At 58.3% G+C, this 16922-nt stretch overlaps 1 protein-coding gene across 10 annotated transcripts in view; it reads right to left on the bottom strand.

Annotated features, from left to right (window-relative positions):
- The window catches only part of TNS1 (tensin 1), a 172482-nt gene that overhangs the window by 127989 nt on the left and 27571 nt on the right, over positions 1 to 16922 (bottom strand). Inside the window, exon 1 of one of the 10 annotated variants that reach the window (XM_045852612.1) lies at positions 1916 to 2162. The exons of 8 other annotated variants lie outside the window; for them this stretch is intronic. The gene's annotated coding sequence lies outside the window, so the exon portion shown is untranslated. Of the gene's footprint in view, positions 1 to 37; positions 295 to 1915; positions 2163 to 16922 lie in introns of those variants that run through there. One more of the 10 variants, XM_045852621.1, reaches the window with a different exon arrangement.

The raw sequence follows: 16922 nt of genomic DNA, 5'->3' as shown, positions 1-16922 counted from the left end.
GGAACTGAGAACCCCCGGACGCCAAGGTTTCGCTCACCGTCTGTCAGCGACGAGAAGTTACTCGCCAAATGGTGGCCCTACCTCTGAACTCAGCGGCGCACCAGCCCAGCTCCCCTCCGCCCGGCCACACGCATCCTGTTTTTATCATTCTGGGCACCGCAGCCCCCGGGGAAGATTCTGAATCGGGGCTTTGAGGGACGTGAAGTACGGAGACGTATGGGATGAGGGATGGGAAGGAGCGCCAGGAGGGTTCAAGGCCAGAGATCTGGAAGCAAGAGGTTCCCAAGTTGCCTCCTCCGCCACCCAAGAATTCTCCTTTCCAGATCAAAGTCCTGGCCCCCAGCACTGGCAGATCCGCCAGATTAGCTGAGCCCTGCCCAGGCCCCCACCCTCCAAGGGCAGCGGAGTCGAGGCCAACCCCACATGGGATCCCAGCACTGGTCCCATGTCGAGCCCTCCCACCCAGCTTTCCAACCAGAGCCAGGTCCAGGCCCTCCCTTCCACGCCCTTCGGCCAGAGAGGTTGGGCAGAGGGTGGCTCAGCTCGGAGGTCCCGGGGGACAGCAAGGGTGGGGGAGACAGAAGTGGCCGCCAGCTGGCAGGGATAGGGGCAACTGAAGGCCAAGTCAGAGCCACAATGGTCCCCACCCCACCCAGGCAGCTTCAGGAAGGGGCCTGGCAGACTCAAGGGAAGAGCGTGCTCCCTCCACACCCTCCTGACCCCGCTCTTGGCTTTGCCGCAAGGAGCAGGTGCTGGGGCTTCCAGAAGATGCCCCTGTCCCCCCCTCCAAAAGCTCTGCACCCTAGTTCCAGTTCCCCCTCCCAGCCTCATCCCACCGCCACCCATCCTGCCTTCCCCGACCCAGCGCCCATCCTGCCCTCTAACCCCATCACACGCCCTGCAGAGAACACAGCCTGGGAGCACAGCAGGCTTCTCCTGGTCACCCCTAGGTCACTCCCCTCCCCGTTTCCTCTTCTAGGACAGGGGACAGACAGCCTCTGAACATCTGGGCAGGCAGTCCTGGCCCTGGTCCTGAACTGGGAGCCGGGGGACAGACACTGGGATTAGCTCTGTATGACTTCTCCAGCTCGGGAAGGGGTGGCGGGCAGGGCATCAGAGGGTCGGGGGTGGGGGGAAAGGAAGGACAGGGGAGAGAAAGGCAGCTGTGTGTGTCTGTTCATTAACCACCTGGATTAGCCATTCCTGCCCAGAGGGGTGAGGAAGGAGTGAGGAGCTGACTGGGGGAGGGCGGCCAGGGGCACCCATGCCAGGCTGTGCCCACGGCAGGGGAGCAGGGACCCAGGCGGAGGGGGGTGCTTTTAACTCCAACCTTCCCGGGTCTGCCAGACCCTCCCTTGCAGACGCAGCCAGCCCTTGGGAAGTGAGGGAGGGGAGCAAGGAGAACCCCAAAGAGGAAAAAGGGCCCAGTAACAGCTCCAGCCGGTGGCAGGGAAAGAACGAGGAGGAAAAGTTGCCTGCTCTTCTCAGGGTCCCCTTCCCCAGGGCAGCCCCACACGGGGCGGGCGGGCGGGCGAGCAGGCAGGTGGGGAGGAGAGTGCTGGAGGCTGGATACCCCCTACCTCCTCCCTTCTCCGGTAGGTGTGTCCTCCCCACTCACTTCTGCTGGACCGGGTCTGCAGCCACTGACACTAGCAACTTCCCCAGCAAACAAAACTCCTCTGAACTCGTGTCCCTCTCTCTCTCTGAATGGACAACCACACCCCAGGCGTCGTCGCTGCTAAAACCCCAGACTCGTCTGAAGAGGGGACTGACAGGTTGGCCTGAGGGGTTAGCCTGGCGCACAGACACAGGACCAGGAGGGCTGACCTCCACCTCCCCTAATGTATGCCCTGGTCAGTGGCTATGACAGCATCTGTAAGGACAGCCCAGCAGCACCCACAGACCCCACACTCACCTTTCCGGCCGAGGAACCCCTGGGTGGGGTGCGTATCTGGGCTCACAGGACAGGGTGGTGGGTTAGTGACGGGGCAGCTGCAGTAGCTGGCAAGAAGCTGGTTGCCGAGAGGAGGGCGTGAGTGAGCCTTGTGTCCAGGCGGGGAGCAGGCACGGGGAGCAGAGCTGGCCCCAGGGCTACTGCTGGGAGCAACTGAACGAGGGCGCTGCTCGCCCAGCTCCCTCCCCCGGCGGCAGCAGGCGGGCAAGCACGCACCGCCTTCTTCCCGGAGCCGGCCAGCAGCCCGCCCCGCTGCCGCCTCCTTTAACCCCTGCGGCACTCACACCGGGCTCTGGCCAGGCTGGCAGGGGCAGGGCACAGGCGCCCCCGGGGCAGGGCATGCCAAGCCTTGTGGACTCCCTGTCCATCCGCCACGGGCCCAGCAGCCTCCCTGAGGACCTTCAAGGAGGGGCCACAGCGCCTGCAGGGCAGAGGTGGGGAAAGGGGGACAAGAACCCAGGGAAGAAACACAGCTGCCTGGAACCACCGATGAGTGAGGAAGTATGTTGAGATGATGATGATGGTGATGATGATGATGATGATGATGAAGAGGAAGAAGAGCACTCTCAACTTTTGCAGAGCACTCATTTGGTGACTGTTGACCTAGAATCTCACTTCTGAATCTGTTTTTTCTTTACAGATATTTGTAACTGTATATGCAAAAGTGATTTGAATTGAACACTAGTTCATTGAGTGCATGCTTCAATTCCCTTTGAATGGACACATCAAAACAATAAGACGCGGATTGAGGGTTGGAGAGATAAACAGAAATGGGAGAGAGGGCCTATGCCCAAGTGTTCTTTACAGAGCCCAGGATGTTAACCATAAGTTCCCTGAAGTTTTTTTACACGTACAAATGATTTCACAATTTGAAAGACTGGGGAAATAAGGTCTGAAAAGTTTGGAGGACTGTACCAATGACAGAGGTGAAGGAGCAGGTAAGATTATGTTGCAGGGGAGGGAAGAGCCGGCGGCGGCGGCGCACCTATTGTATGCCGGGCTCTTAAACATTTTCCCACTGATGTTCGGAATCACCCTGTTGTTTTAGCTGAAGAAAGGGACCCTGGAGCAGTTTGGGGACGTGTCTGAAACAACACAGAGGGCCCAGAGCAGGAGCTCGGACCTGACAGGCTGACTCCCACGCCCAGCTGCTCACCACCCCGTGCTTCAGAGATTGGAAGAGCCTTCCTTTCTCCATCCGGGCCACCTTCGTGGGAGGTCCTGGGCCAGTGACCTGATCTGTGGGCCTCAGTGTCCCCTGCTGTCCGATGAGATTGGAGCCAAAGGTATTCACCATCTTTTCCACATCTAACTCACCGGTTTTATCAATTCAACTAAACCATTCCCCAGGCTTCCATTTTCCAAAGAAATAAAGTGACAGGGGAGACCCAGAAGGGACAAACATGGGGCCGTGAGCATCACAGGGGAGGTGGGCAGCACCTCAGAGAGTTGCTCCCCAACCCCGTCAGTGACAGAGAAACCCCTGAGGATGGCAGGGAGAGGGGCACCTTCTCGGGACCTGAGGTGGGGATGATGGAGACGGAGGTGTCATTCTACCCACGTCCCACCTCCAGAGCACGAGGACCTTCCTTCCCAGGGTGGGAGGAGCCTGGCTCCCAGAGTCCCGACCTCCAGCATCTCAGAACCTCCGACACTGACAGCAGCCTCAGCCTGTGAGCAGGTGGGTACGGCCGCAGGTGGAGGACAGAAGCCCCGCAGAGCACGCCTCCAAAACTGTTGGGCCATGTGGGGAAACCTGCCTCCCCAGCCCCGGGCTCATTCAGCCCCCTCCAGCCCCAGCTCTGGGGCAGAGGGCTCCTAGTAGCCTCATCCTGCCTAACCTCGTGCCCCCTGCAGACCCGGGTCTGCCCTTGGCCTTGGACCAGCCGTTGTCAGGGGAGGGAGGTGAGGACTCCACGTCAGCCATCTAGGCTCCTCTAGAGGTGGGTGGGGAGACCACTAAGAAAAGGAAAGGTGCCCCTTTCATTTCAGGGGTCACGGCACAGCAGAAGAATCCTCCTCCCCTTTTCCTCTTTCTGACCCACACCCACTATCATCCTGACTGACATCAAACAGTCCCTGGCCCCTCACCGCCTACCCCATCCCACCTCTACAGCAGGACATTCGGAGCCCTCTCTGATGGCACTGCCTCCTGAGCCTGCTTATCGTGAGGTTCCCCCTTCTCCACAGCAGCGTTCAGGGCTCCGCTCAAAAGCCACACCCTTCACAGATCCTCCTCCAGTGGCACCACTTGGTAGACACGGTCCCCTCGGAACACCCAAGGCTCCTGTTCACGTACGGATGCCGAGGCTTGTTGGGTGCACTTCTGCATAGCCCACTGAGCAAAGATTTACCTATTCCCTCCCTCCTCCTAGTTTGTCCAGCGCCCAGCACAAGCTTGACTCGTAATGGACTCTCAGTAAGTGGACCGAGGACATGAATGACGACGAGATGGATGGATGGATGGATGGATGGATGGATGGATGGATGGATGGGTGACTGGTTAACAATTAAATAATGGGGCACCTTTAGTGCTTAATTTCACACAAGGCTGTGCCAAGATCATTGTTGGCTGACTTTTATCTTCAAAGCTACGTAATCACAGACAGAAAAACTCACCGCGCTAGGTAAGACACGGGGACAATCAGACAAACACGTGATGTCCCGGGTGCATCCCATCCACCCCAGGTCTGCGGCAGCTCCAGGGGACTCTGAGAGACACCCTTCTCCAGCTGCTCTCAAGGAGGCTTTGGTGGCGGAACGCCCCACCCCCCCACCCCAACTTCGCCCCCTCTCCCAGCACCTGGGCACAGAACCATGAGTTCAGCAAGTCTCTAGCAACCACACGGACAGGAACTCAAGGAGCGAGAGGATTTCAAAGAGGAGGAGCAGCCTTCCCCTTCGTGTCCACGAGCTGTCCCACAGCCCATCAGCCACCCCCGGCTTTACCCAGTGTCTGTCCCACCACCATTTACACACACACACGCACACACACAGAGTGAGAACTGCTTTGTGCAGAAGCCCGCTCAGCCCCTTTTCTCTCCCCTCCCCACTCCCCCTCCTCCTCAACCAATGAAGACGCAGAATTCCCAGGGTTTCCCATCTCCCATCCCCCAGCCCCCTCCGCCTCCGGAGCCAGCCCAGACCCCTTTCCCTCCTCCCTCCTTCCCTCCCTCCCTCCATCCCCATGTGCAGCACCGCACATCTGGTTCCAGTTGTGGTTGGTCCGTTCAGGGGCAGGCCTGGGGGTTTCTCATAAAACTGAATAACACCAGTGTTGGAGCTGGTGGAAGGGGGATGGGAGGGCGGGAGGCCTATGGGGGCAGAGGAGCAGCCAGGAGGCACGGAGACGCACGGAGCCACGGAGCGCAGACGGGGAGCAGGGCAGTGCCAGGCCTCCAGCGAGTGGTCAATGGACGCCTGTGGAGGGAAGACAGAGGCCGGAGAAACAGAGGGGGAACGTCGGGCGGAGAGAGAGTGGGACAAAGGGGAGGTCAGCAACAGGGACCACGAAGGAGGAGAGAGGCCGCACTGGGGGTGGTGGTGGCCGCAGAGCCACAGAGAGGCCATTGAGACAAGCGGGGAAATGAATTGTGTGTGCCGGGGCCAGGTGCTGAGCCAGGCACTTCGTTTGGGGAAGGAGGGGACACAGCAGAAAGGAAGACAGAGGGGCACAGAGAGAGAGAAGAAAGGGCAAAGATAGCGTCAAGAGAAAGACAGCCCAAGAGTGTTGAGCCCAGATTTCCCCTGCCCCTCGGCCCCACCACGGCGGGGGGCAGGGGCCGGTGGGGGGACGGGCTCGTGAGCCTGGACCCAGAGCTGCTCTCACTTCTTCTGTCATTTCGCTTTCATCAGCATTTAAGTGTCGGTTCTTCCCCCAACCCCCCGCCCCGTGCCCTTCCATGCCGGCCTCCATCACAGCCCAGGAAGTGGCTATGGTTCTTACCCCCAGTCTTAGAGATGGGCTCAGCGCAGTGAAGGGACTTACCCAAAATTCCAGAGCAGCTGATGAAAGGGACAGAATTCGAACCCACATCTTCCCAGTCAAGCCTATGTCACCACATGACACAGGTGGGGGATTCCTGAGGCCCCAAGGCTCCCCTGGAGGGCGTCTTGTCAGGCGACCTACACTCTCAGGGGGACAGATTCCCAGGCTCTTACACAGCTAAGTGGAAGCTCCTCTGTGGGCAAAGGATTGGCCAACACCCCCCATCATCCGAGGATGGGGAAACGTGGTCTCCCAGGGAGCTGCGGGAGCCACCCACTCTAGTGTCCTTGGCCCTCTCTCCCACAGAGAAGGCAGGGCCACAGGCCCGGTCCCAAGGCATGAGGCCCTGGGCCTCAGGATCCCGCTGAACCCAACATGCAGAAATCTTGGAACCAGGCCCTAGGGTGAGGGGGGGGTCACCCTAGGCATTTGGTCAATGCCTGTGCATTTGGGTTGCCTGTCTCCCTTCTGACCACCACCCCACCCCCCCACCCCCCACCCCCACACACACACAAGCCAGAGATGAGTTTGGACTGGCCCCCCAGGGATGCTTTCCTCTCCGAGTCACGCCCCAGGATGCCCCCTTGCCAGGGCTCCCCCATGGCACACTCCAGAAGCCACGCCCTCCCCCGCTGCCCCACGGAGCCCCTCTCCCTCCCTTCCTTCCTGAGGCGAGGCTGCGCAGGCCAAGTCACCGGTCACTTCCCTTTCTGTTCGTCATCCCTGACACTCGGGTGGGACTGGGGCTGGAGCAGGGGGCACCCTCTCCTCCCCACCAGTGTCCCTTATCTGCATCTCATTCGGGTGCCTTTCCCTCACCTCTCCGAGTGCAGAGACAGACACAGCCTCGGGTCTGTCGTCACACGCACTCCCCCAGGGAGGAAGCAGTGCCAGGCCTTCTCCCCTCCAGCTCCCTGCTCTCGGAGTCGCACCCTAGCGTGCGAGCAGAAGACAGGAAAGTATGGGGAAACCGCCCGCCCCCTGCTTGTCTCTGACACCTGCCTGGTCCCCAGGCCGGGTTCCTCTCAGGCCGGCCCCAGTGGAGATCACCGGCGTCGGCCTGGGTTTTTCGGAGGGCCCACAGCCTCCCTCTCAGGGGCACATCGACCACCCTGAGCCCCACATTATTAGGTTCCTGGCCTGGAAGGTCAGGGAGTCCCCCAGACCTGGGTTATCTGGATTTCAGGAAGGTGCTGGCAGGATCCGCGATGAAATGCTTGAAGACGAGATAGAAAGCCAAGTGGATTCCTAGGGGGTGTTGATTAATAGATCAATGTCAACTTCCTGGCTTGCCAAGGGGCCCTGTCCTCTGTCCTGGCTTGTCCAGCATGCTTATCAGTGACTTAGGTAAAGAATGGATCCCTACCAAGTACCCAAAGGAGGGAAAAACAAAAGCAGAAAGAAGAGCTAAGATGCTGAAATGAATTCAAGTGCCAAACTGACTTTATAAACAAGATAAAATTAGCAAAGGAACATTTCTCTTGGGGTAAAGTCCTGAACTAAGGTTCAAAAGTCATTTTTAAAAAAAAACAACAGAATAAATAATAGTTCATGGAGGGAAAGCTCTAAGAGTTTGTGAAAACAGAAATTTAGCTCCACCGCACGAGGAGACGGCTGCCCCCAAAAGGCAACTGCACTTTGGGTTGCATTAATAAAGGCACAGCACCCAGACCAAAGGCGGTGAGAGTTCCACTTTACTCCGTGATGCTCAGATGTCACCCGAGATGTGCTCTCTTCTGAGCACCCAGAGGAGGCCAGAGCAGACCACAAGCACTGCTGGGATAAAAGCACAAGGAAAGGTAAGAGAACTGGGCCCAACTTCTGTTTCGGAGGATAAAAACAGGACACAACGGGCATCACCGAATCCTTGACAAACTGTTTGGGAAAGTGAGCCGGGCAAGTTCCACAGCCACACACACTCCCATTGTTTCTCTGCCCCTCCATCTGCGAATTCCTTGAAGCCTGGGACCATTTCCCACTCATCTCTGCAGGTCCAAGAAGCAGAAACAGCCAGCAGCTGAGCAGCTGTTAAGGACAGGACAGTGACCCGATGAGGCCCAGCCTGCGGTGCTGACCGGGGGCGAGCATGCTGGCCCCAGCGTGAGAGCTGGCCTTTGGCGAAGCCGGCTGCCAGGCTGGAGGAGGCGAGGCGCTGGGCTAGCAGCTGAACTTTTGCCTCACACATGCTGTCCCAGGCTGGACTGTGTACTGGCCAACGGGCCTCCCACCCCACAACTCCCCCCACCCCGGGTCCCGGCACTGCCCAGTAGCTGTGTGGGGACTGGCCCCCACCAGGTACCCTTGCCCCAAGGGGGCTGCCTACTGGCCCAGATGCCACCAAACCCTGGGCTCCTCTCCACCTGCAGAGCCTCCTGCTGATTCCTCTTTTTAGTGTATCTGCTCCCCTTTCCTCAACCCTCTCACTCTGCTCCTCACCGCATCGCTCCTCTTCTCAACCTCTCGCCTCATTCCACCCAGGTTCCCCTGTGGCTGTTGCTCCTTGCTGGGTGCTCTGTGCAATGGGCTGCCAAAAATGTCCGCCCTCAACCTCTCCTCGCATTTTTAAAAGTTTGTATAGCACTCTCAGGGTGCGAGAGAGCTGGAGGCTTCCCCCCTAAGGACTTAGGTCCCCCCACCACAGAGAGGAATAATCATCGCTTTGCTCCACCTTGAAAGGAGGTGCTATCTGTCCCAGGGTGTGAGAATCACAGAAACCCGGCTCCATCCTACCAAAGCCCAGGAGGGGAGGGGGGAGAGTCCAGGCTTTGGAATCGCCTACCATGGCTGAAGCCTGGGCCCCCACTCAAGGGCTGTGTGACCTCCGGGAAGTGACTTACCAAGCTGAGCCCGGAGTGCAGAGTCTGGCACAGAGCAGCCCTCCACACTCCCCCCCATATCCTCCTCCTTCAGAGAAGCCCTCACCACCCCCACCCCCACCCCAGAGTCCCGACTCAGCTCTCCTTCCTATGTATCTCTTTGGCCCTGTTTAGTAAACACTCCAATTATATTGAAAGCTTTCCACGTGCCAGGCACTGTTCTTAGCGCTTTGTGGGTATTAACTCACTTTAATCCTCCTAACAATCCATTATTAATCCCATTTCATAGATGAGAAAACTGAAGTGCAGAGACACCAGCTGACTGCCACTCCTCTTCCACAGGAAGTAGCCACACGGGTCACCAGGGACCACAGGGCCTTGCCAAGTCGACATCTCGTTCCGTGCAGGGCTCCACTTGGACCTGACAGAGGCTCAGCCAGCCCTGCTCGCACGCCCCAGGCCCTGGGGGTCCCGCCTCGCCCAGCAGCCCCCACCCTGAGGGGAAGCCTGCTTCCTGTAGCTCCCGGTTCTGCTTCAGAGAGCAAATCCCTGCAAAGCTATATTCAAACACCTCTCTCTCTCTCTCTCTCTCTCTCTCTCTCTCTCTCTCCCCCCCTTCTCTCTCTTTTTCACATACACACACACACGCGCACATACTACCACTCACAATCTCTCACTTCCCAGGCTGGACAGCCCCAGCTCTTTCACAGTTTCTGGATCTTTCCGCATTCCAGGTGCTCCCTTGTCTCTTTGCTTCTGGTCCTTTTCCAGTTGGCCCTCAGGCGTTCATTCATTCGCCCATTCAGTCAACAAATGCTGTTTAAGTGCATAGGGCGCTGTGCTGGGCCCCCGAGGGAACCTCAGAAAGGCAGACTGAGCATCTGCCCTCAAGGAGCACTCGGTCGGAGGAGGAGGGAGACTCCAAACAAACAAAAACACAAACACAGAGAACCATTGAGCGGAATGAAGGGCAAGAACCGAGTGCCAGAGGGAGGGAGCACTTAGGCGTAACCGCCGATGGGCACCTCTGTGCCGGGCCCTGTTCTAAAGCCCGGGCAGGCACTCGCTCCCGGTCTCCTCGCTGCAGCCCTGGGAGGGGATGTGACTCTAGCCCTGCTTCCAACCGTGGAGGAAGCTCCAGCACGAGAGGTGAAGTCACTTGCCCGAAGTCAGGAACAGTCAGACGGCCAAGAAGCGGTGGCGATGGGAAGAATCCCAGCCTGGACTTCTGACCGCTCTGCCATCTTATCTCGGAGAGGCTGCCAGAGCTTTCCTTTGGACCCCACTCCCAAACGCATGACCCCCCCACAAGCGCCGGCAGCAGCCTGACCCTGGGGGAGGCAGTGGCCCGTGCTGGCAGGACCTGGACCCCGTACCGCGCTCTTGTCTGTGCACACTGGTGTCACGCCGGCTCCACCAAGACGGCAGTCACCCCACTCCAGAACCTCCGATTTGTTCTCTCACTCATGTCACCTTCCGGCCTTTGCCCTTTACCCCGGCCGGCTTCAAGACGGCGAGAGGTGCTGGCAGAAGAGGTGAATGAGGCCAGTGGCCAGCCCCTCCCAGCAGGGCTGGCTTGAGACGCGGCTCCCTGATGAGACCAGGGAGCGGGCAAGAAGGACTCCAAACCCTGGGAAACCGTCACTCCGGGCTCCACACAGGCGACCCCACTGAGGCTCAGGAAATGTTGGCAAGAATTTAGAGCTGACCAGCCCCATCGTCTCCTTGTAGTGACGTGGACACTGAGAACTAGGAAGGACAGAAAGGGAGTCGCCACAGGAAGGAACTCAGTGGAGTCAACCCCAGAACCAGGTGTCCAGCTCCCAGCCCAGCGCTCAGGCCCCTGCATCACACTAGCCCCCGGGAGAGAGCGGGCGCTGGCTGGCCTCGCCCCTGCAAGTTGCCAGGCAGGAGCCCGAGCACATAAACAGCAGGAGAGGAGGGGCGGGCCTGGGCGGGGAGGGACCCAGGGATGGGATGCCTGGGCTCCGGGCACAGCACAGTCCTGCTCTTGGAAACACGACCGGAGCAGAGGCTGGGTGCGAAGGATAAGCAGGGCGAGCGGCCACAGCTGGAGCCCCTTCCTCTGGGTGCTCCTCCCCAGGGACCCCACAGTGCCTGCGGTCCCAGGAACACTGTGTTCAGGCTGTGAGTTTTGGCTCAGGCACCCTACCCTGGCAGAGCTCCAGCTGCCTGTTTAATAATGTACAGCCAATCGGCCATTAACAGCAGATTCCAACCAAAAAAAAAAAAAAAGTTCAGTGGTTGTTTTTGTTGTTGTTGGGTTTTTTTTTTCCCTTCTTCTTCTTCCGGGTAGTTGGTAGTGATTATGAAAAACAAGTCTTGTCTGGCTGACATCCAGGGCAAGCACAGATTGCCCAGGATAAGGGATCCTGGCAGATCCCACCTGCCTCTGCTCACCCCCACCCCATCGTGCCCAGGCGCCAAAGTGCCCGCTCCAACCTCCATACTTTTGGCAATGCCCTGGGCCTGCTACCCCCGGGGCGGGGGGGCAGCCGTCCTGGCACCTGGGAGTTCCAGAGAGGACGGGAAGGATGTGGGATGTGCTGGCAGGGGCAGGGGGCAGGCAGGCAGGGGCCCAGCTCTGCATGGGCCCAGTGCTTCTTAGGAGTTCCACTCCTGTCTGGCCAGAGTGGGAAGTGGAAGGTGAGGACCTAAGTCCAGGACCAGATGGCCAGCTCTCATGGGCAGGGCTGGGCGAGGAAGCAAGGATCCTGGAGCCCCTTGGGCTTCCCTCCTCTCTGTAGGAGAGTCTGGACTCATGCTAGGGTCAAGGCGCTCAAAAGCAGAAGTCTCATAGGAGGGCAGTTAAGACAAGGAGTGGAAACTCAGTACTGTAAGAAGCTTCATGGTGAACAGATAGGTCCTGAGCTGTCTGTGGCAGCGGGCCTGGGGGAGAAAGCCTGCCAGATTCTCCTGCGCTCTCCAGCCTGGCAAGCAAGGCACGACCAGAAATATGAACAGTGCAATGCATCATGGTGGCGAGAGCTGCCAGGGGCCAGAGGCCTGAGTCCTTATGGCTACTCCTGGCTCCCTGGTGAGCCTGGGCCTGTCCCGGGCCCTCTCTGAAGGCTTCCATCTCATCACCAATCAGCTGGGGGTCCCCATCCTGCCTGGGGGTCCCAGCCAGAGAGGAACTGCCCAGGCCAGAAGCAAGACACACAGAGGGGTCTGAGATCATGCTGATGACGGTGATGATGGTGATGTGGTATCATTTGCTCAGTTCTTAGTATGTTCCAGGCACAGGACTTTCCCCCAATGACTCTGCTAGGTAGGTACTATGATTAGCACCTGCGTACAGAGAAGGAGACCAAGGTTCCTAGAGGTCAAGTCACTTGCCCAAGGTCACAAGGCTAGTGAATGATAGAGGTAAAACTCAGATGCAGGCCACCTAACCTCAGGACTTTTTACCACGCTGCCCTCGAGGGTCCAACCAATCAAGGGGAGCGGCCCAGACCCCAAGTGCTGAGAGCCCCAGCAGCTCCCTTGTGCCCTACACACCTGCATGCTCTTCCTGCCTCCCCCATCCCGCCTCCTGGCCTCTCGTCACACCGCACCCTGGCGGAGTCAACAGCCTGCCCTCGTCCTGCACCTCCCTCCTACTCCCCAGGCCTCCTCAGGGCTTCCTGCCCCCCAGGCGGGGGCACACACAGACCAAGCCGCACAATCATGCACACTCGCACTTATGCATACACACTCACGCACGCATGCAGGCACAGGCACCCACACACTACACACAGGGACACATTTGTTCCCACGGGGATGGAAACACGTATACAGATGCACACACACGGTCGCTGTGTGCTCGCTCTCATGCCTAAAGGCCCCCAAAGATGGGCACTGACACACACACTGGCACCCACACAGGCACATGCCCACACACATGTGCACACGGATCAGTGCACACTCACACCGGCACACTCCCATGCACGCACATGCACACACACAGGCACACGTGTGAACTCCAGCCACGGGAGATTCAGTGCAGACGCCCGCGGGTGGTCTGGGCAGGCAGAGCCGGACAGGTGTCTGCCATGCTCCCCGGGTGGTTATTGCAAAGGCTAGAGGCTAATAATACCGCAGTGCATTCCTGGCCCGAGATAAGCGGCCCCAAGCATCCTCGGCACGCTCCGGCCTCAGTGTCTCACCCCTGCGGATTCCACCCACCCGCAGCGCCATCCAGGAGCCCCAGACACCGGCGCCGCCAGGGCAGACACCTTGGCCATGGGCCTGCCGTGTTCCCCTCCCTTCCGCGTCTCGCTCTCCAGGGACCCCGGGCCTGCTGTGCCTCAGTGTCCCCTCAGAGCCACCCATACAGGAAAGAGAGAAGGTCTACAGGCATGCTGAGAAGAGGGCTAAAGTACAAGTTTTCCTTCCTGCATTCCAGCCCCTCCAGGCTGGGCAAACATGCACCCCGCGTGGCCTCAGGTCCTAAACACACATGGCCAAGACAGAACCTAGGCGGGGGCGGAGGGGGGCCTAAAGGAGCCCCTCCTGCTAGGGGGTGTTGGGACATCTCATCTCACCAGTCCTCTCCACAACCCAATTATGTCATCGTTACGGCTCAGGGGGTCAGGATGAAGGGCTCAGGCTTGCGAAACAAGGCAGGACCCTGAGGAGGACGGGAACCCACATGGGAGCACACAGAGTCCCGAGGGGCACCGAAAAAGGGAGGGCATCACACAGACACAGAAAGAAAAGTCAGACAGAAAGACGCGGCGGTGGGACCCGAGACACCGAAAGGAGACAGGCAGCGAGGAGAGAAGACGTGGTCACACACAGAGGCAAGGGGCTGGACGGTGCTGTCTCCAGCCCTCAGCTCTGCCTCCTCCTCACCGTGCAGCCCAGCCCGGGTTCCAGAGCCACAGCTCTCAAGTCTGCGCACACGCACATGCACACTCAAGCACACACACGCACACACATGCACACGCACGCACATGCACACGCAAACACACTCACAACTCTCAAGTGTCCCTCTAGGCAACTCAGTCAGTGAGGTCAAGAGCTGCCGTGGGCATTTCTCCCAGGAGAACCGTGAGGCCTGAGAAGGGCTGTGGCTTCCCCAGCCGTGCCCAGGACCTCGGGGAGAAAGCTGGGAAGAGGGACCCAGCACCCCCTTCCCCTCGATGGCCCAGAAGGCAGCCGCCCCAGCCCACAGAGCTGACGCATGTGGCCTTGGAAGGAAGCCAGAGGAGGAGAGGAAGGACACAGACCCCAGTAATTCTGGGGCACAACTCTCTCAGCGCCAAGGAGATGGGATCACGAAGGACTAGAAAAGCGTCCCAATCTTGAGCCCGAAAGACCAGGCTCAGAGAGGGCAGGACCTTGGCTGGCAATGAAAGCAGCCTGTGCAGGGGCACGGGGGGGCGGGGCCTCGGAGGGGAGCGCAGCTGAAAGAGGGGTCACGTTCCCACGAAGCCTTGGCCTCCCCCAGCCGCCACCACCCCAGTAAGGCAGCAGGGCTCCCCAGAGCTGCGTGACCCCGGGACCAGCCCCTCTGGCGCTGCCCGCTCTCCCCAGTCCTGAGCAAGCCAGGCGGCCTTACATGGACGTCGGAGAGACACAGCCTTTATCAGATGAGGCAGCGAGGGAGACAGGCACAGGAGCTTCCCCCGTCCCCCCCTCCCAACTTCACCCCAAAGTGCCACTCCCCCACCCCCAGTCTCTCCCTCCAGAGCCTCCTTCCTTCCAGGGGAGCAGCAACGGCAAGGGCAGGCCAAGGCTGGAGAGAGGAAGCTGGGCATGAGCGGGCAGTTGGGCCCCGGATCTCATGGCCTGCCGGCTGGACAGAGACCAGAGACCACGGCTGGGGGCCTGGGGGGAAGTCCGCGCTGCGGGCAAGAAGGCAGGGAGAGGAGAGGGACAGGGGCTAAGGGAAAGTGACCCCATGGCCCCGGAGGTCGGTGACAAGACGGAGGCCATGGTGTATGTAGACACCTGGTTACTGTAGACACAGAGGCCAGAGCACAGTTTCCATGTCCATCTGCTTGATTCAAACCAAGCAGATCGACAATTTTGAGATCATCAGGGAAAACTGCATCCAAAGTAAGTATGCGCAGCTCTTAAGAAAGTACTATTAATTATGTCAACTGTGATAATGGCGTTTTAGTAATGGTAAAGTTAAAAGTCCTCATCCATCCATGATACATACGTACAGCAGAATGATGGAATGCCTGGGAGTGGCTTTAAACACACCCCAGCAGAGAAAGGAGGGAAAGATGAACTCGAAACAGCAAGAAGTTGGTGGCTGCTGAAGCAGGGGGATGGGCACAGAGGAGTTCATGATGCTATCCCTGCCACTTGTGTATGTTTTAAATCCCCCATAATAAAGAATGAACCCTCCCCCCAAATGGAAGGGGGCGGGGCTTGTCTTATCCGTGTCTCCTAAAGTGCGGCGTGCAGTGTGATGTGAGTTGGAAGCATGCCTCAACAGGTTTATTATTTCTACATTTAGGAAGGAATTAAGAATATATCATTGTAGATTATGCCCATAAATTCAATCATTAGAATGAGTAAAAGGTTAAAAAAGCAAGTCATTTTTTTTTTACATGAAGGAATAGCGTAGGGCAGTGATGACAGACACGGTGCGATGAGAAGGGAGAAGACCCCCGGCAGCAGCCGGGACACTGGCGAACTCACAGACCCCCCCTCCGTGGAAGCGGACACACGGACCCATGCAGAGTCATCCAGCATCGCTCTGCATCCTGCATCTGCAGGGGTGCAGCTGCCCGGGGCATCAGCCACTGAGGCCGGGCGGGGCTATAGCGGGCAGAGAGCCGCCCTGGAGAGTGCGGGTGGTGAGTTGTACGGACTAGAGCTGCTTATCAAAGGCTCTGTGCTCCCACAGCCTCCAGTCCTGCCCTAGTCCTCTATGGTGCACTCCGTTGCGCCCATTTTACAGACGGGGAAACTGTAGAGGGTAACTGAAGAGGGTAAGTGACTTCTTCTCAAGGCCCCAAGGCCAGTGGGTGGCAGAGTCGGGATGTGAACCCCCATCTCTCTGACACCCGAGCCTGCTGGTTGAACTTCAAAGGAGCACAAAGCCAAGAAAAAGTTGGAAAGGAAGGCAAAGACAAAGCTGGAGATGTGACGTGCAGGAGGGAGAGGGAAAAGGAGGAGGCAGGGAAGGCTGGGGCCGCACAACAGGTTGGGGTGCCTGAACAGCTGCGACACGGGAGTGGCAGAAAGGGACAGACGGCAGCAAGCTGAATGGGGGCTAGACCACGAGGGGGCCTGGAGGGCAGAAAAGGAAGGCTGTGAGCCTTGGTCAGCGTTTCAGAACGTCACACGTGTGAGCGCTGGGCTGGGATTACACCAACCCAGTCCGGGAACGTAGGTTATTCCACGCCTCCTGGAAGTTCTAGCTGGTCGTCAAATGTATTTGATTAATAAAGATGGGGAAATTAGTATGATTTCTCAAAATGTGAGGTTCACGGGGGGGATACTAATAAAAGAATCCTTTCACTGTCCATCAGAGCCTGAAAAGGTTCGGGCAGCACCAGGAGAAGGCTGCCCGCTTGCCTGGATGTCTAACTTCCCACACTCGGGAAGGGGGCAGGGCTGTTCATGATAAACCTTCCTCTACGGAGCTCTCAACACCCAGGAGATACCCATCCATCTTTCCGGGCAGCTCGGAAGTCCCAGGGAGGCCCAGCCCCCAAAACAAGTCCTGCCTCCCACTCTCGCATCTTCTCTCAGGACCCACGTCCTGTGTGGAGGAGCAGGGTTACGGGAGCTTAAAGCTCCCGGGGAGGGGAGTTGGGGAAGAGGGGGTGTTGGAACTTCAGCAGCACAGCGGTTCTGGATCCACCCATTCATCAGCTGTGTGAGGTCGGGCAAGCAGTGTGACCTCTCTGAGCCTCAGGTTCCCCTCCTGCCCTCCCTGTCTGTGCTAAAACTGGAAGAATAATAACTCACAGAGCTGTTTTAAGAATTCATTGACATGATCCACGTAACGTGCTTACATGGAACCTGGAGGGAGCATGGAACCTGGCACCTAACTGCTTAATAAATGAGAACCACTATTATTATTATTATTATTATTATTATTATTATTATTATTGTCGCCATTATTATTAACTATCCTATCTGAGACCTACAGTTGATAGTGTGGGAGTTGAGGCTCTGAGGAGACTGGACGAAG

The sequence above is a fragment of the Phyllostomus hastatus genome, unplaced genomic scaffold (genome assembly GCF_019186645.2).
Source record: "Phyllostomus hastatus isolate PE091 unplaced genomic scaffold, TTU_PhHast_1.1 phas_contig_137, whole genome shotgun sequence".
Classification (NCBI taxonomy): Eukaryota; Metazoa; Chordata; class Mammalia; order Chiroptera; family Phyllostomidae; genus Phyllostomus; species Phyllostomus hastatus.
This window is presented reverse-complemented; position numbering and strand designations above follow the sequence as displayed.